This window comes from Talpa europaea, assembly GCF_964194135.1.
Source record: "Talpa europaea genome assembly, chromosome: 11".
Lineage (NCBI taxonomy): Eukaryota > Metazoa > Chordata > Mammalia > Eulipotyphla > Talpidae > Talpa > Talpa europaea.
The window spans coordinates 70,087,008-70,106,554 of NC_140078.1; the positions used below are offsets into that span (position 1 = coordinate 70,087,008).

The following is a 19,547-nucleotide window of genomic DNA, read 5'->3' on the forward strand; positions in this document are numbered from 1 at the left end:
GGAGGAATTAGACCCCACGGTGACCTCAAGAGAAGCTGGCCCAGGGTGGCAGCCTTATAAACCAGCCTGGTGCCTGCCCCATAGTAACCACACTGTGAGAAGTTAAGTGGCATGAGGCCCAGCACAAAGAGCAACTGCCCTGTTTCATTCACCTAGATGTCTGTGCAGCTAGACATTCATTCGTTCATTCATTCATTCATGAAATAGGTACCAAGAGTTGGGCACTAGGGCCCATGGGAGGAAAAGAGCAGCATTGTACCTACTCAGAGACTGCACAGTCTGCGGGGAAAACAGCAGGACCAGCAAAGTCCTTGATGAGTGCACATAGACAGTGACAGAGCACGAGCAGGCATTGGATGGGAGACCTGTGGGCACGGAGGAAACCCAAGAAGGGACCTAGCCAGGACTGGGCCTTATTTATCAACTTTTTTTTTTAGTATGTTAGTATATGGCACCTGATCTTCAGAAGTCCTCATAGCAGGGCAGTCCCTTGGTAGTTCAAGTCTTCATCCTTCATTGTATACACAATGATCTCAGACCCTGGGCCTGGAACTGAAGTCTCCAGGGCTCCTATTTCAAGAATTTATTGGATAAAGTAAGGATTGTCCATATCTAGCCCAGCCCAGTAGTCTGCACAGAACCTCCTGCAACCCCAAGGTGGAATTGCAGGCCAGGGAGGCTGCTTTGGGGGCAGAGCCAGCCCTGGTGGGCTCCCTGAGAGCAGGGCCTGTGTCCTTTTCAGGCTGGCAGGAGCACCTGGAGACCTTGGACACTTCATTGAGCCTCAGTTTCCCACCACAGAATGGCCACTTGATTCCTGCCCTGCCTGCCATCCTGGGTGGTTGTGAAAATGGGGAGCACTGGTTCCCCTGTCCAGGAGGTCTTTCATCTAGGGGGACGTAGGGCTGTGAATGGCAGCAGGACTCATGACTGACTTCCCCTCCTCCTCAGTAGCTCTGAAGCCATCCGTCACTTACAAATTCTCTTCATTTCTAAATAAAATGATTTGTTAATTTGAGTGAGTGATCGCCACTCGTCCAAACCTCTTTGCAGGCCCGGGAACAGCTTGTGGGCTCCCGGAGCCCTGCGCCGCCGGCCTGGCGCAGACTTGGAGGGGTTGTTTTCGATTTAAATGCGAATTGAATGAGGAGAAAAATGTTTCTCTTGGCAATTCCATAGGAGCTCGCTCTTCTGACAGATGTTGGAGTTTATTATCCCATCGGGCCAGCATTTTGTCGAGCAGAATTGCTAATTATTTCAGAGGCCGGGCCACAGCTTAGGAGCGGAGGGAGGCAGCGGGCGTGGCTTTGGGCGGCATCTGTCGGCAGGCGGGCAGTGGACGCTAGGCCCAGCCTACCGTGTCTCCACCTGCTCTGCGGACATTTTGGACATTTGCCCCTTGGTTTCTAGGTACCCCGGAGGAGGCAATGGGAACTCTTCTTGCCAGAGCTGCTTTGACCTTGTAGTGAGGACTCTGAAGGTCACTTTGGAGGTCCCGCTGATATGTTTAGTGGGCTTGTGGATGGTGGACAGAAAAAGGCTCCAGGAAGGCCAGTGTTCTTTTCACTGAGAGCAAAGTCGTCGGCCGTGAGGAGCACACCTGGGCAAGAGCTGTGCTTGCACAGACATGTTCCCAGCTTCTTCATAACCGCAGGCTCTGCGGGTGTGCGGGGACTCGGTGTAACCGCACGCTGTTTGCAGGTCAGGAGCCGCCTGGGAGGCCTGTGTGTGTGCCGTGAGCTGTTTGGGTTCTAGGATGGCTCTAATTCATTCTGTCCCTGGCCCCTGCACTGCAAGCTAAGGGGTTTCTCAAAAGACAGATGGCCAGGGGGGCTGGACTTCAGGAGGGCTGGCCTGCGGCTAGCCAAGGTGCTGCTCAGCCACTATGGAATGCCCCAGGTTTCATGGGGCTCGATGATGGTGTTTTGGTGGAGATGAGGCCCTGGCAGGCAGATACCTGGCCTCCCAGTCCATCCAACCCAGGGACCACAACCTCACCTGGACAACTTAGAGCAGGGAAGCAGGACGCCCAGGAGGGCGTCCCAAGATTCCTGCAGGACTGGCTTCCTGACTCCGCCAAGCCCAGGTGTGACTCCAGTTTATCTCTAACACTGGGGGACGTTTCCTCCTGTAGTATCCCCTGAGAAACTCCCTCACTTCTGCCCTCTTCTTCAACCTATCTCTCCTTTCTTCTGGATACCCTTATTGCCCCGGTCCTGGCCAGCTTAGGATTCAGCACTTCATTCAACCCCATCCCTGCGTGTCCCGTCCCCTCCCCCTCCCAGCCTCCACCATCGTTCTCCATCCCCACCAGTTTCAGGCTCCCTAGGTTTAACACAAAGGCAGTAGCAGCAGCTGGACAGGATTTTATAACCCTAATTAACACCAGATTCCCTGGGGTCCCAGTTCTAGAATCCTGATGCGGCCAGAGACCAACAGAGCACAAAGAGGGGAGGGTCCACCCTGGGGCTGGATCAGGGTAGATGAAGTCTCCACCACAGCAGCTGGGCCCCGGGAAAAGACGGGAGCCCTGCAGCCTCTGTCTCTCCCTGCTCAGAGCCCCGCGCCCTGACAGCCACCCAAATGGGAGGCACAGGGACGCGGGGGAGGAGATGCCCAGCCACTCCTGGCTGAGATCCTGCCAGGCTTCTCTGATTGACCATGTGTCCCTGGGAACCAGGTTCTCTCTCTCCTCTGGATAAAACTCCACCGTGACATCCTTCCATTAAATAGGGCATGTTCAGAAGAGAAAATTGCTACTATTTTCCCCTTTTACTTCACTGTCATCAAAAATTGATCCCATATTGCATCCTTATTTCAAAAAATGAGCTAAAAAAATAAAATAAAAATTCCCACTGCTCAGAGCAGCAGCTGCATCAAGATTCCCCATCCCCCAATCCTCCCCCCACCCCACCCCCAAAAAAAAGGAAAGGAAGAAAGAGAAATGTGGCGCAATTGCCAACCCTCCAGGGGCTGCTGAGCAGGGACGAGGCATGGCTTGGGGAATGCGGGCGGGAGGGGCACACGGCTGTGCGGGCAGAGGGGATTTCGATCTGGTGAAATGTGGTAGAAAATGGGGTAATTGGGGGAGGTTAATTTGGATCTAAATGGAGCGATTCGTTATCTCAATAAGAGGCATCTTGTTTTCCAGGGAGATGGCTGTGCCTGCCAGATGCCGACCTACCCACTGGCAGGGCTGTGGCTCAGAGCAGGGCCTCGCTGCTGCTGCTGCCGCCCTCAGTCAGTCTAGGCTCCCAGAGCAACCCACCCTGCCTGGGTGCGGGTGGGGAAAAGGGTACAGGAAGGGGGAACTGAAGGTGGGAGAGCAACTTGCCTGATCCCCCCACAGAGCACGAGGACCTCTTGATTCCTGCCCAGTGTCCTTCTGCTCCTCCCCATGGGCCTAGCTGCCTCTTGGAAGAGAAGAGAATGGGTGGGGTGGGAAGGACAGTTTAATTTGGTTTACTCCCCAGTTCATTTAGCAGAATGTCGAGGAGTTCTTCACAAAAGCACATGCAATGAAAGGTGGAATGTGAATTATAAGGACGAGACAAAGCCAAGGTGAACAGCCTCAGGACTGGGCACTTGGTCTTTCTAGTTGAACCTCAGATTGACTCTGAGCCTCCTGGTAACCAGAGGAAAGTAGGAAACCGGTGCTTTGTATTCTAACCAAAGGAGATGAGACATTTAGATCTCCTCCCCTTGGAAGCCAGTCTGGCTTCCTGTGCATTGGTGTTACGGGGAAACTCTCATGATATTTGTAGTTTGACCCTGATCATGTCCCTCCTCCCCAGGCCTCAGAGCCCCATCTGTTCTGTGCGAGGGGCCACAGGCTGGGACTGCCAGAGTGCTGGGATCCCAGCCACACAGGTAGAGCTGATGAGGCCAGAGCTGAGCTGATGTTGCAGAGCTGAACTGGGCAGCTGAGTGGATTTAGGTTTGAGCCCCAGTTCCTCTTCCTGCTAGCTTTGCAGCCTGGAGTACTCACTACATTGTCCTGAGCCTTCTTCTGAAAAATGGCCCCATTGCACCTTGCCCCCCGCCCCTCCCCATGGTTGTGTTGGTCACATGTGGACTGTGGGTCCCATAAGTGATCACCATCAGCACTAAGGTATTGGGGCAGTTGGGTCGGGACTGGCGCATACAATTTCCTGGTCTAAGTGTGTGTCTAGCCTGGCACTGGCTGCTTTGTGACTATGGGGGCAGGGGTGGGGGTGGAGTTCACTGTGAACTCCATGAGACTGGGGTCAGAACTGAGTCATCCTGTGTCTCCAGCACCCAGCAGAGGCCACTAACATCTTTGTTGAAACAAAAAAGAAGAGCACGCCTGGGGGTCATTTATTCCATACCCCAGTTAGTTGGGGTAAAATAAAACAGTGCCCACAGCCTGGGGTGAGGGCTGGGAGGAAGGCAAACCAAAGGACAAATTGAGGTTAATTTGGAGGAGGGACCACTAGGCATGAATGAGGCAGCTGGCAGTCAGAAGGGTCTTCTTGGGCATGAAGGAACAGGAGGTGGGACTTGTGGGTGCAGGAGCCACCCCCACCCAGCCACAGCACCAGTTAGCAGTGCCCCGCCTTAGGAGGTGGCTTAGGAGGTGAACTCAGGACACGAATGTGAGGGCCCACCCAGCGTGTGCTAATGCGCCTGAGCATGTTGGCATGCAACGCGCGGCCGCATCCAGTGCACATGTGCACATTCTCCTCTAACCGAGCCCTCCACACCCAGGCTGCAGAGCTGTCTAACACAGCATCAGATGAAAGAGGCCTTCTTGCACACCCCATACTAAGGCCAAAGATCCCAACTTTCCTTCTTCTTGGCAGACCTCCCTCAGGGAAGGCCTCATAGGAGTCACAGGGACCCTGATTACCTCCCTTTCCTATGCAGGGGTTCTCAGGGGCGGAGGGTGTTCTGGAGCCGGGGAGCAACAAAGGTCTCTGGAGTGCTGGTAAGGCCTCAGGTCAGCACTCTACCCCAGGAATGGGCCAGATAGAGCAGTGGGCTGGGAATCAGCCTTGACTATCTTGGTGGGCTGAAGCTGGACTGACACTGGGGCACAAAGACCCACCCCACTCCTGTGGGTTCAGGAAGGGAAGCAGATGCAAGAGTTTGAGCATGTTCTACTTCAGCCTCACTGCTCACCCCACACCCTAAGGGAGTCCCACCTCTTGGTGAGCTTTGGTTTTTCCTATCTGGATGGGCGTGATAGGATTACCCTGGGGCCTAGCCAGCCGGCCTGGGACTCAAGACTTGCTCCCTGGGGGATGGGCCTGGTCCTAACCTTCTGCCACTCCGAGTCCAATCTCAAGCCCAGACAGCCCAGTGCGGCTTCCCTCAGCATTGATGAACACAAACCTACCTCAGTGCCTCACCCCCAACCCTGACACCAGGGAGGTCACAGGCCGAGACTGGCAGCAGTGCTAGAGACTGACTCCACGTGGAAGAAGACTCAGGGTGGGTGAGAGGGATGACCTTGAACAAGGCACACAGCTCCTACCTCCCCAGCCTCAGTTTATGCCCTGGTAAAGGGACAAGAACTCAGAGGCCACAAGGCAGGACAAGTGCAAGGTCTTGCTGTGAAGCTAAGATGGTGCTCAGGCTTGGCTAGGTCTCCTGGTCCCTCCCCCAGCCCTGGAGTGTTCCCCATCCCCTGCTCTCTGATTCACAGCCAATCAAAGTGCTACTTCCTCCTAAGAGGGGGCTCAGGGTGTCTCACGGGTGAATCAATAAATGGGGAGAGGGGTTTAGTGATACAGCCCCCCTCCAGAGCTGTGAGTGCAGAAAAACTGAATAATCACCTCTGAGTTCAGTTTCCTCATCTGTCAATGGAGTGGAAATGGACCTGCTTTGTAGGGGCTGCCATGGGGATTAATAAATGAATGACCAGTGCTGGGGTAGATGCTGGGTGGCATCACCCATGACAACACATGAGTCAGAAAGAGCTAGTGCCATGTCCTGCCAGTGCACTTCCAGGCACAGTAATTTCTTGCCAATGCTGTATATTTCAGGAACATTTTTTACTCAAAGTCCTACCTAATCACCTTGGGTTTCTCCTTCCTAGAAAACCCCTGAGCCTCCCCTGTACCTTGTTTTGGCCTCTGCTCCATGACAACCCTCTTCTTCAGGCAACCCTGGGGTCCACACTCCTCCCCACTTCCTGGCGACATCTGACTTTCTTACCAGTCATTCCTAGTAAGACGGGGTGCCACGGGGCTCCTTGTGTCCAAAACTTCAGTGTCCTGTTTTCTCATGGATGCGGCCAGATACCCTGGGTGCATGATGCCGTTTTCCCACTTCACAGGGAGGAAATCTGAAACCAGGATTGCTGAACGCATCCAGTCAATGGATCTGACTCTCTTGTGTGTCCATCACTGGAGGGGTCTCCCAGACAAAGTCCACCTCAACTGAGATCAGGGATGGAGGTGGCCTTTGCCAGCTGGGATTAGGAGTCCCTTTCCTGGGAGAAAGCATGATGAAAAAAATAGACTCCCAGGCTCTTGTCCCAAGGGGAGGGAAGGCTGCAATATGAATAGAGATGGAGGTGGCAAATATGCCCCAAATAGGCAGGTACGTGCTGCCTGTCTGTTGCCCCACCCTCCCCAGCTGGTGCCGTGGCTCTGTGGCTGTTGCTAGGCATCTGTAAGGCCCAGGTGGGCCCTACCTGCCGTGGAACAGCCTCGCAGCATGAGGCAGGCACGGGGCCCGGGCAGGAGCAAGGCCGCCTCCGCCGGCCCGCCCTCTTCTCACTTGGCAGCAGCAAGTAGAAGCCATTAGCGCCTGGCAGCCCGTGTCCCATGGCTCTGACAAACGCCTTAAATGTTGTCGCCAAGGCTCCAGCTGTCCCGCCGGCCGCCTTTACTCCTCGTAATAACCAAGTGTCGAGGCTGATTGCAGCAGCGGGATGCAGCCAGTATTCAGAGCAGCTTTTACCCTGGGCGTTTCCACCTGGCAGCCATGCTATGCCCACCCCACCCTCCACCTCCAGGCCTTTGTCTGCCTATCGCCTCTGCCCAGACCCCCAGCATCGCCCCCAGGCTAGTCAGTGCCCGGCTTTGTGTCCCAGATGGGGCCCATGCTGCTGCCACCAAAGCCGGCAGGCAGCGGTAGAGCAAGATGTCGGGCATCCACGCTCAGTGGAGTCACAGCCTGGGGTGGAAAGATCTGGCTTGGCTTCCCACTCTTCTGGGTGACCTCTGCAGGGCCCCTATTTCTTGGTTCTGCCTTGGTGTCTTTGTCGGTGGAATGGGAATAACCATCGGGCTTCGTAGAGCTTAGAATGTGTGAAGCAAGGAGTGAATCACACGCGAATGAGCACCTTGGATGGCGGGAGGCTGGGAAGGAGCCAAGCCTGCATCAGCTGCCCTGGCACTCACTGCCTCCTCTCCCCACAGAGAAGCCAGCTCTCTCCTACCTCTGTAGCTCTGCCCACCGAGACTCCTGTTGGCAACGCCCTCCCCTCTCTCCTCCCTCTGGCCTTATCCTTCAAGTGTGTTCTGCTGTTTTCTCTTCCGGGAAGCCCTCCCAGCTTGATCTAACCACACTCCCTCTTAGGTTTTATCTGACCTTCAGGTGAGTCATGGGTGCTTAGCTTCTTCCTCCCATCATGATTTCAAGGCTAGAGAAGCCCCATTTTAGGGATGAAGTAATGAAGGTTTAGCGAGGGCATCAGTCTCCCTTACTGTACACACAGCTCCCAGCCCTGCCCCACAGAACACTGTAGACACTGATCAGGGATATAAACTAAGCCCCCCTCTCCCAGGGCTCTGCCAGAGTGGAAAGCACTCCCACACCACAGCCTGGCCCGAGGGGCTCTTTCCTGGGACACCCAGTGATAAGCATCAGTGTCCAGGCCCAACTTGGGTCTGTGATCACTGGATCATCTGTCTACATGTTCCCTGACCTTCCGATGACACTGGCAGGTGATGGCCAGAAAGATAAAGAATGAGTGGTCTCTGCCTGCTCATCAGACTTTCCTCAGGGACATGGAGGTGACGAGGCAGGTGATGGCGAGGGCAGTGGCAGTGTTGGTCATCATGAGGAGACCTAAGGTGCTGGCAGAGATGCCCTAGTGGAGCAATGGTGGTCGTGGTAAAGGTGGTGGTGGTAATGGAGTTAATGGTGGATGGTGTAGGTGGAGATGATAGTAATAGTGTTGGTGACTGTGCTGATGGGGATAAGGGTAGTGATTGTGGAGGTGCTGGTGGTGAACATGAGCGTGATGGGGGTGACATCGATGATTGGTGAAGGGAGTACAGCTGGGAATAACAGTGCTAGTGGTAATGAGAATAACACCGGCAGTGACGATGGGAGCAGTGGTGATGGTGGTGGTGCCAGGGTGATGAGGATAATTTGGGCAGCAGTGATAGAGGTGACTGTGGTAGTGGTGAAGGGGAATGTTGGCGGTGGTTAAGGGGAATCAGTAGTGACGGTGGAGGTAACAGTGAGAGTGGTGATGAGAGTAACACTGTGGTGTAGCAGAGATGATGAAGGCGACAGGGCTGGCAGGGCTCCCTGTGGAGTATGCCTCCTGGGGCAGCCCACCAAGCAGCCCTGTCACACTCATAGGCTGTTTCCTAGCCTAAGACAGGATGCGGTGGGCTTGCTTGACTCTCGTTTTTTTTTTTAACCTCCAGTAAGCACAGCCTTCTGGGTAATGAGATGCAAATTGACAGAAAAGACAATGAGCCAGCCTGCGGCCGGTGGGGCAGCTTTTAGAGTCAGACTGATTGCCTTCGTGCCAATTTGCATGGCATTAACTGTGCATGTCTCCTCCAACAGTCTTGTGCATTTTATCAGAGGTCATCTGGATGGTGCATCCAACCAGGAGTGGTGACCTATGATCCAGACCAGGGGCGCAGGCCACTCACACCCTGATCTGACCAAGACTCTGAGATATGACTCTGAGGAGTCTGGGCCTGCAGGGAGGGCCACTGGATAGGAATGGGCAGGGCTTCATGGTCAGCCAGGAACAGGGATAGGCCAGGATGAAGGGATGTATGGCTGGCCTTGGAGATCTGACTTGGCTGGCATCATGGTTCTCACTATGTGTTACAAAGATGAAAAATAGACCACAGGCCTGGAGGATGCCTCAGTACGAGTCCAAGAACTAGCCCTAACTGGCTCTGTTGCTTGGGTGGTCCCTCCATGCTTTAGCTCCCCCACCATGCAGTGGAACCCCCAACCTCACCATCTCCAGGTTGAGATGACAATCATCAATCCAGGCCCTCTGTACAGTGTGCTCAATTAGAGTGGCCAGGGCGGGTCCTCCCTGTCAAATCACATTTTGCAGCCTCTAAGCGTGGTCATCACTGTCACCATCACTCAGGCTACATTTGGGATCGTTTCTGGGCTGTGACCAAAGGGGCCCTGCGCAGACCAGACCCAGGTCAATTCCTAAACCTGGCCCCTTTATGCTGTCCTGCCTGGCCCTTTCACCTCTGTCCATGGTTCTGAAAGTGTGAGCCCAACCTGCCCTGAGGACCCTGCTGCAAGGTGGGCCAGGGCCCTCCTCCCTGATGCCCTTGCACTCTGACCCAAGTAACACCTCCAACCCAGTACAACCCAAGATTCCACCTCAGGCCCTCCCCCAGGATAGAAGACAGTGGAGCCAGAGACACCTGCTCTCCATCCAACATGGCCAGTGCCCCATCAGGCACGTCCCAGTGCCCCTCCAGCCCCGCCTTCCTCCTCAATGTCCCACTCCCCTCTCCCCCCCCCCCAGGTTGGGCCTAATCAGAGCTAATCAGAAAATTATGAGCTGCCTGATTACTGATTAGATTCCTAATGTTAATAGAGTCGAGAAGGGCCCGCTAAGGCTGTGTTTTAGGAAAAAGTATAAAAATAACATCATGGAAAGGGAGCATGGCGGCTGAGTGGGTCTTGGGCGCTACTGTCCTCACAGGCAGCTCTGCTGTTCCAGTTGGTAGAATGTGCTCAGGCTCAACTTTCAGATGAAAATACATTTCATAGCAGAGGGGCCTCCTGGCACTCCTAAATTCTGTCAGTGAAATTGCTACCTCACGCAGCTCTTGCTGCAGAGGCCTCTGTCAAGTTCTGTGCCCATGATAGCAGGTCTGAATTGCAGTAGGAAGAAAGGTAGGATAAAAAGAAGAACTTCCCGATGGCACACCACGTGGGAGTGGAGCCTTGTCTATACTGCTTACTGACCTCATCATGCCTGCCACAGGCCAGGCACACAGTGGGTACTTAACAAGCATTTGTTGACAAACAAATAGAGAAGGTCACATCAACCCTTCCCGCTGGAACTGACACCCTCCCGTGTCCCATCCCTAAGCCATGGTGGAGCATAGAGGCACTTGAGGGAACTTATTAGAAGAGGGTATTAGAATGTGTCATGAGAACGAACTAGTAGAGGGTGCTGGACTCCCCAGGGACCCAAAACCTGGCTGACCTGGCCACGTGAGTGCCTGCATCCATCATCCCCCGTCTCTCCCTCCAGCAGGGCCCCAGTGCCTTTTTGCTTCCAGATCTGACTTCATTGAGTTGGCAGCAGTGGGGTGGCACTGGTGGTTGCATTTCCACAAAGTTCAGAGTGGAGTTGGGAGGGCTGACATCAGCAGTTCAGACCCACAGCAACCCCTTGAATCCCTCTGCATGGAGTACACAGTGCAGTACATACTTAAACTCAGCTTCATCCTGCCCACACCTTTACCTCTGCACCATCTTGGATCCCTGCTCTTCGTCATTCCCTGCTGCCTCTGGCCTGGTTTCTGCTGTCTCCATCCCAGAGAAACCCAGACCTCTAAGTCACTAGGCCGTAAAGGGACCTTTGACTCCTCCCTCCCACACCACACCACTCACTGGGTCACTGGCCACAGTGGGAGTCTGAGACCATGTCTTACTTCTGGGCTGAACTGGTCTGTGCCCAGCACTGGGACTCCCAGACCCATGAATCCACTCCCTACCCTCAAGAAACCACATCTGGGAGGGGGGGTCAGACACAGCACGATAGAGGCACCACAGGGGATTCTGAAAACCCATCCTGGCAGGAGTGCCGAGTTCCTGGAGTACATGGACACTGACTCTAAAGGGTGAGGAGGAGTGGACCAGTAGGGGGAAGGGAAGGGCAGTCCAGCCTTAGAACACAGCACAAATAAGATCAGGGAACCCAAGCATGGCAGAAGGGCAGAGTTTAGTGAACGTGATAGGAGGATGTGGGGTAGCAAGGCCAGACCACACAGTGTCTTGTGAATGTTGGCAATGAGAAAGGGAGCTATGGTCAGGGCACCTGGGTAGTACTGGGCAGAGATCAGGGGCCATGGGGAGTGGCTGGGAGGCTGAAGTTGTAGAAGTATGGGTCATAGGATCTCATCCTAACCACTGAAGTTGGGGGAGGGGCTCTAGAGAGGTCTGCTGAGAAAAGAGGAAGAGGAAGCAGGGGGCTTTGTAGCAACTCCCAAGAAGTGACCTTAGTAAAGTGATGACCCCGCTTGGTCAGGCTGGTTAAATAGGACACGCAAATGGGCCTTTAGTTCCTGCTTGGGGCAGAGCTAGGCTGGAGGGCGTGCTCGGAGCATAGGACAAAGGTGGTGCTGAGGAGAGGGATAACCCACCAGCGTGAGTTTAAAGGGAACAAGTCAGTCAAGGTCAGAGACATCAAGGTGATCCCTGGTGTGAGGCTGAGGGGAAGAGCAACCCAGGACTTGAGATGTGTCTCCAATCCCAGGGTGAGTCCACACCCTCTCCACAACCCCACAGCCTTGGACCCATGATACAGGTGAGAGATTGGGGCCAGAGAAATAAGGATAATGCTTCCTAAATTACACATTGTTTCCACCACCAAGCCCCAAGCACTCAGGCCTCCCAGCCTTTGTGGCAGGGCAAGTGGGGTGGGCATTGTCACACATAAGCACACACAGCCACACCTATGTGCCTGGAAGGTGGCCTGATGAGGGGAAGAGGCAGCTGTGTTCCGTGGCAGACTTGAATAGATGACATGTCCGTACTCTTCTAAGCAGAGAATGACCAACAGCCTGACAGGGCACCTGACTATCTGCATTTTTTTTTTTAAGGATGAAAGAACTTTGATGAATTATACTGGGTCATAATTCCGTGGGAGGAAAGCTGACAAAACTGGCAAAATTAGGAGAAATTCCACTGACTCACCAAGGACTGAATCACCTGAGAAATGTGTGGGATTCCTGTGAGGGTGAGGGGGTGCCATCTTGGTAGGGCCCTCACCCATTTGAGCCTCTGAGGGATTGTGCTGGGAAGAACAGAATCTTGGAACAAGCCCCAGCAGCTGTGGGGTCCACATGGCCCAACCCTCGGCTCTTGTTCCTTGGGGTGAGATGCCTCCACTTGACTGGCTCCAGGCCAAGCCCAGTGTGGACTCACTGACCTATTTCTCATCGGGGAGCCTCTCACAGGTGCTCAGCAGGGAACCCAGGAGCAGCAGTGGTGGGCTAGGGCAGGGTCCCAAGAGCCTGACCTCCGCCCCAGTGTTTGGCCATCCGGGGTCACGTCTACCCCCTCCTGAAGCAGCCCTGTGTGAGTTGAATCTGTGCTTTCTATAAAAACCGCTGTATAAATCAGGCGGGCCCCTGGGAGTGTCCCTGTCCTTGTCCTTTGCTCTGTTCGCGCATTTTACTCCCATGACACATGAGTCCTGCTCTCAGAATCGACCATGGGTCCAGCTGAAGCAGTGAAGCCAGTGGAACTTGTGTCCCCACCGAGTGCCACTCCCCCTTCCTTCCTCCCTGGGAAGCAGTGTCTCCGCGTTCATGACCCATCCGCTCCTGGTGTGAAAACGTCCACTTTCTGGTAATGTACCCACAGTAAGAGAGTGGGTTACTTAAATGTCCTCCCACGGCAGAGGACAGCATCGCCAGGTCCTTGGGTGCCCAGGGAGGTCTGGGAATCCTGTCTGCTCTGCAGTTCACCTCTCTTCAGCACCAGATTCCCCAACCCCATGTCCACCTTCATCACCAGCCACCCTCGCTACTTCATAGTTTTCCTGGGAAATTGAAATACTGGCAGGACTAAGGAGTACAGGAATCAATCCCCAAGCCCATGATGGCCTCGGGGGGTGAACAAGCCCAGGCCCGGGGGTGGCGAGGCGGGTGCCCCCCTCCAGAAGGGAACCACAACGGGAATGAGTTTTTCCCTGTTACATGTATCCTGACCTTTTTTGAAAAAGAAAAAATCCATTTTACTAATTTTTTTATCAGCTCGTGGAGGACACGGTGCAGCCAGTGAGGGAGAAGGTCAGGGAGACTGTCGTGGCCGACAACAGTGCAGGCCCCACGTGATGGCTTCCCTGGCGCCCTTTGTAGACTCGGGGTGCTTGTTATTTTCCCTGCAGCTTTAGTTGCTGAGATTTTAGTCTGGAGTTTGGCTGTTTGTTTTGTTTAGCAGTTGTTTTAGCATTAAGCGGGGAGCACTGTTAATGCAGAAAAGGGTGAGCTCAGGTGTGTCCTGATAGACACCAAAGGTATGCAGCGTAGAACAGGGACGGGCGAAGGAGACCTCGGAAAGAAGTGCAGGGAAGCCAGGAAGGCAAGGGCAAGTGTCCGCTCTGCCCAGGAAGCACTGGTGTTGGCAGTACACCTAACGGGAAGGCAAAGCCGCTAGTGGCTCCACCACCTGCCATTCGTAAGTCATGGGTCCCCGTCAGCCTGCTCCACACGCGTGTATGAACCCACTAAATCACATGCCTCTGAAGGTCCTGGTGTGCGAGGTCGTGCCCATGACACTCAGCACACCATGTACTGCAGTCAGGGTCACGCAGGCAGCCACAGCTCATGTTGCAGGCAGTCTGCCCACACGTGTGGCTCCCCAGGCCACATGTTGTGCAAGGATGGGGTCAAGTTGGGGTTCTCCTGTACCTGCCTAGAGCAAGAGTGGACAGACAGACAAATGCCCTCTCAGGCTGAGGTGGCAGGAAGGAGAGCCCCCCAGGGCCACGAACCCCTCACCACCCTGCCTGCTCATCTACCCCTGTTGTCAGCCCTGGGGATCCAGATCCCTCCTTACTAAGCTGCATCTTGCTTCATTATTATGCAGATATTTTAATTATGCAGATATGTTTTTCGACAGTTTTAAATATGTATATTATTTACTCATTAGACCATAACAGCACTGGAAATTGGAAATCTGTATTTAGTATCTATCAGTGCACAATACAGAGCTAATACAGAGCCTGCGGGGGGCGGGGCTGGAGGTAGAGGAGGGAAGAAGGATGGCGGTGGCAGTGGTGCTGGCCTAGACAGGGGCTGCTTGGCACCCTGTCCTTACCCCCTTGCAGAATCTGGACCCAGTGACATTAAGGTTGAGGGTGGGCTCAGCATCAGGGAGGAGGCCAGTTACTAATCCCCCTTCTTGGGGGAAGGGCAAAAGAACCACTCTGAGAGGCAGGTGGGGCACGAGAACCCAGCCAGCCAAGCCCACTTGCCCAGACCTGGTCCTTGCCTGGATGTTCCCTGTCTAGCAGCGCTGGTAACCTGGGCCTGATCCCCCCACCACATCCTCACCAGGGACCTCCAACACTGACACAAATGCTCCGAGCCACAAAAGTAGGAGGAGCTAAAGAGCCTGCTCCTCAGTGCTAGGCATGGGATGGGAGGGCAGGGGCTGTGGTAACAGTCCTTTACCTGTTGTTGCATTAACTGAGCCCATGGGTGAAGCCCTGGTCCAAGGCAGGTGCCAAGGGTAGTATCTGATTCATCCTGTCATCATCGCCTTCCCAGCGACCCTCAGCCAGTGCTCTCGTGGCATCTGCTCGGAGCTGGGACTTTTCTGCCCCTTGCCTCCTCCTCAGAGCCCCCATCACAGCTTCTGCTGGCTCAGCCCCCAGGGCCCAGATCTCAATATCCTGGGCCCCACGAGTTCAAGGCCTTTCATCCTAAGCCTCTCATATCCTCTTAGAAGAGGGAGTAGCTATAACTAATTAAGGCCAAAAAACTTGTACAATTTTTCCCTCTGGACTGCACAGAACAAATCCTGACTGACGGGTTATTGCTCCCCAGGCCCTTTCAGGCTAGGCCAGCATGGGGAGGTGTGGGGTGAGGGACTCCCAGGTAAGGGGGTGTTGGAAGAAAGAGGAGTGGCCTAGGGGAGGAAGGGGTGGGGGGAAGTGGGGTCAACCAGCCTGGGCGATGGAGCAGGAGCAGGCCCTCACAGAGGGTGGAAAAGGCTGAGGGGCCCAGCTCCCCACACCCAGCCTCTCCCCTCCTAGCATGCAGTAGGGCCCTCCCCTCCAGGGGTTAGCTTCAGAGGGGCACCCACTGTGGTGGTGTTACACGGCAATTTAACTTAGTGAAATTGGAAGGTGTCTTGCTGCTCCCCAGGTGAGCTTTGTCCCCAGCCCGGTGCATCACTAGTCCTTTTCTTTCATGCCTTTTCCAGTAAGAACAGCTTTCTGAGCTGAGGGAAATTGATTGTTAAGTGAAACTCTCTGATAATTGCCTCTGAAATGCCCGCTGTTATCATGATGGACTTGGAATCCCACCACACCTTGGCCCCAGCCGCAACATCACGGGCTGGGCCAGCAGCCACTTCATGGCAGTGTCACTTTCAGTGGCAGCCCTAACCCTCCAAGATGTGATGAGGAAAAGAGGCTCAGAGAGGTTAAGCCACACACCTGGGGGCACACAGCTGGCCAGGTAGAGTCAAACTCAAACCCAGACCTCTACCCACATCAGAGACAGTCTGACCTTGATTTAGCAGATGTCCAGCTACCATGTGCAAGGAGCCGGGGTACTGAAAACTCAACAGCCGCCCTTTACAGCCTCTGCCAACTCAGAGCTCAAGAAAGAGAGCAGATAAGATAGAGGCTTCTCTGAGGGCCACGATCAGGGCAGACAGAGGCTTGGCAGGAGTCAGGGAGGGGTAGAAGGAGAGGAGTCTAAACTAACCCCTCAAAGGTGAGGGGTCACCAGGCTAGAGGGGTCTGGGTGAGAACGGACAAGGAGGGAGCAGAGGGTGCAAGGTCCTGGTAGCAGGAGAACCAAAGACCTGGGGGTGAGCGGGGCTCTAAGGAGCAGCAGCTCAGGGTCAGAGGTGGGAAGGAAGCACCTCTCCCCAGACAAGTGAGAGTCCTGGAGACATCTGAGCTGTGGCCACCTCTGTCCGTGCCCACAGGGACACTTGGTAGGTTCTCCCTTCACCTCTGTGCCTCAGTTTCCTTCTCTACCCAGGGCATCAGAAAGACCCGAAAGAGGTGGGAGGAAACCCTAGGAGGGAAAACCTTGGGCAGGGTGGAGGCAGGGCTGCAAGCCCATCTTCTAGGCAGCCCGGAGCAGGTCTGAACGGGGAGACAGGAGTGGAAGGTGCGAGTGTCTCATAGGGGAGTGTCTCATGAGCTAAGTAGCAATGGAGGCTTCCAGATAGACTAATAGAGCTGGATGAGATGATGGGGCCCATGTCCCAGGCAGAAAGAGATGGGCAAGGGCTTTAGCTTGACGCCCACAAGAGAAAATCCAGGGGACTGACCCTGATGCACAGATTCTGGGGCTTGGAGCAAGGGGGCTAGCAAGAGCCTACCTCCCTCTAAGTCGGCGCAGCTACTAGCTCCAATATGCAGACCGGAAATTAAGGCCCGGGGGTAAGGGAAAGCCATGTGCTCGAGGAAGCCTGGGTTTGAACCCAGGCCAGGGCTGCAGGGTCCAGGCTCTGATTCCCACTTAGGGCCCCTCACGTGTGCCAGTAGGTCGCCCCAGGTCTCCCACCTCCTCCCCAGGCCCACAGACTATGTACAGACACAGCCTGCCCACTCCGCCTCCATTCAGCTGCCTCTGCCCTTCCTCCCACACCACCAGGCCTATGTGTTTAGCAGTTTCCACACGTCCAGCGCCCGGGGATGGACTGATTGATCTGTAACACCGAAAAAATAATAATGGCTTGATCGTTACTGAGGATTAAAAGTAATCCTTTCGCTGTGGCTATTGCAACTCCGTTATTCACGAGTCAGCGGGCTGACCTGGGCCTTCGAGCCCGTGGGACTCCATGAGTTCAAGGAGGCTGGCTGCTGGGGCCCTCCCTCCCTGGGTCTCCCTCACCTTAGCTGCTAAGCTAGGGAGCCAGAGAGGCTGGCAGGCATCTGCCGTGTGCCTGGTGCCTGTGAATCCCAGGGTCAGAGCTGAACCCTGAGAACATGAAGGAGCTGGTAACCCCTGGCCAGGGTGGAGGTAGATCCAGGAGAGGACAGCTCCTCAAGGCCATGGCCCAGTTTGGCAACTTCCACTAGTTTATAAACCCATCAACTCTGTGGCAAGGGACCTGGTCAGATTGCTCCCACACCTGCCCCAGCCTCTGGGCAAGGAAAGGGGGCATGGAGGCATGGAGTGACCGCCCAAGGCTGGACCCCAAGGGTGCTCCCTCTCACCCAGGCCAGGTGCTGAGCTTGCATAGTAGGTGCTCAAGTAACATCAGTGACATCTTGTTCGCGAAACGTGTCACACTGTGATGACCTCCATGGAAGGCTGCTACAGGCTCATCGGGTTTGAAGTGGGGTTAAGGTGTGGCTTAGGCTCAGGGGAGGCCCAGGATGGAAAATGAGGGACAGGAGGTGGGCACAGGTGGACCTTTCAGGACTTCATAAAAACTTCATCTTTGATATGCAGGGAATAGGGAGCTGCTGAAGAGTTGGCAGGGGGAACGGGGCTGGCCACATGATCTGATCCACATTTCGAGGGCTCCAGGTAACATGGAGAATAGAAGATGCAGGGCAAGGGAGGAGAAAGGAGCCTGGGGGAGGACAGAGATTAGGCTAGGGACAGATAGTAGGTGGTGGGAGTGAAATCAAAGAGGGGCCAGTGGTCCCAGGCTCACTCCAAAAGGGGATGTTGTGAGTTCACATCCCAGGAAGATGTCCAGGCACTCAGGAGGGGCAAGATGTAGGAATAGAGAGGCCTGTGGTTCCTGGAGTACAGGCACATGAGGCCTGAAAAGGGGTGATAGCAGGAGAGGGAAGTGGAAGCCAGGAGGGACTCACACTGTGAAGAGAGGGGGAATTCCCTGCCCTGTTCGCAGGACTGCCAGTCTCATAGTTTCCCAGCATTCAGCACTCTTGGCCTGAGGAGGAGGGGGATCCAGGCCTAGCAGGAGTGGGGTAGCCTGGACAGCCTCTCTAACCGCCTGGTGGAGGTCAAGCTCTGTAGGGAGTCCCAACAAGCCACCACACCCCCCATACACACACACATTGTTTCTTGCCAGGAGGGAAGGAAAGCTGGTCTCTGTGTCCTAGTGGACAGCTGCCATGCTTTGTTAGAATCTCCCTTTGGGACCTTGTGCCACTTCAGGCCTGACTGGTGGTTGGGGGCATAGTGTCGTGAACACCAGAACCTCAAGAGCAGGCAGGACCTCAAGAACAGGCCTTCTGAGTTGGGGCTAGAGACCTAGAGGCAGGACCATGGGACAGAGTAGGAGGGGATGGGAGACCACAGCCACCCCAACTTCACCCAGGCAGGTGGGCCCTGTGGACCGTGCCTTCAGACCTTGGCCATGGACAGGGCAGGGCAAATGCTGTGGTGAGGACAAGGCTCAGGATCCCAGCCTGACCTGGACTCACTATGTGACCTTATGCAGTCTGCTCAGTTTTGCCTGGATGTCCTCACCCAAAGAGGAGTGTCAGGCACAATGTGAATGGTGACAAGTACACATGATGCGTGGCTGGCCAGGGGGAGCACTTGGCATGAGTAGATGGCCAGTTAGTCATCATCGCCAGGGAAGGCTAATAGATTTCACGGCCCAGGACTCAGGCTTAGTCCCATCTTGGAGCCCCAAGACTTCCTGGAGGGACAGTATCCACGGAAAAGAGTCTCTGGGCAGCTGGCAGTCAGGCCCTGAGGGTGGCCAAGTCCCAGACCTCCTCCAGGAAGCCTTCCCTTGTGTATCAATTTCCCACAGCACTGAGCTTTCCAGAAGCACAGTGGTTCCTCTTGCCCTGGTCTTTCTGCCTGGTTTTGTGTGTGTCTCCCTCTCTGGACAGTGAGAGGCCAGGGCTCTGCCACATCTCCACACTCAGCACAGTCTGGCACCAGATTTGGCTAATAACAAGGTGTAGATGGCATGGACACACTCTGCTTACAGGCACAGGAGTCTCTGTGGAGAAGGAAACAGCCCCAAAGGCCAGACCAGGCTCCTGTGGCCAGGAGATCTGGGCACCCCTGCTGGGAAGGGGCTTAGGAAAGCTGGAGAGTTCAGCTGAAGAGTTCTGGCCTGGCTGGACAGAGGTGGGCTGTGGACACCTCCTGCTGGGCCCTGAGCAAGCTGGGGTCAAAGATATGTCAGTGAGACATTCTGTCACTTGTCATGGTTTACTCTTTGCTGGGGAGCGCCTTCTTGGTGACTCTGGCTTCTACGGGGTAGAGAATGGCAGTGGGGCTTGATTCCAGAATCTGGGTCTTGCTGTGTAGTGGGAGTCCCCCTTCCATCCAGTGGACAAGAGAGCTACCTGAGGTGAAGGACAGGGAGTCCCATGGAGATGCTCTCACCTCACTTTGTGCCTCACCTTTCCTGTGAAGCAGCTGTGGATGGGGAAAGGGCGCACACAGCAAGCTGGGAAATGTCTGGGGCCAAGCCATCTT

General features: G+C 54.9%; 1 protein-coding gene across 3 annotated transcripts in view; it reads left to right on the forward strand.

Annotated features, from left to right (window-relative positions):
* Positions 1-19,547, forward strand: part of CACNA2D2 (calcium voltage-gated channel auxiliary subunit alpha2delta 2) — a gene marked incomplete at its 3' end in the record, with an annotated part of 132,570 nt that overhangs the window by 83,636 nt on the left and 29,387 nt on the right. The window lies entirely within an intron of this gene.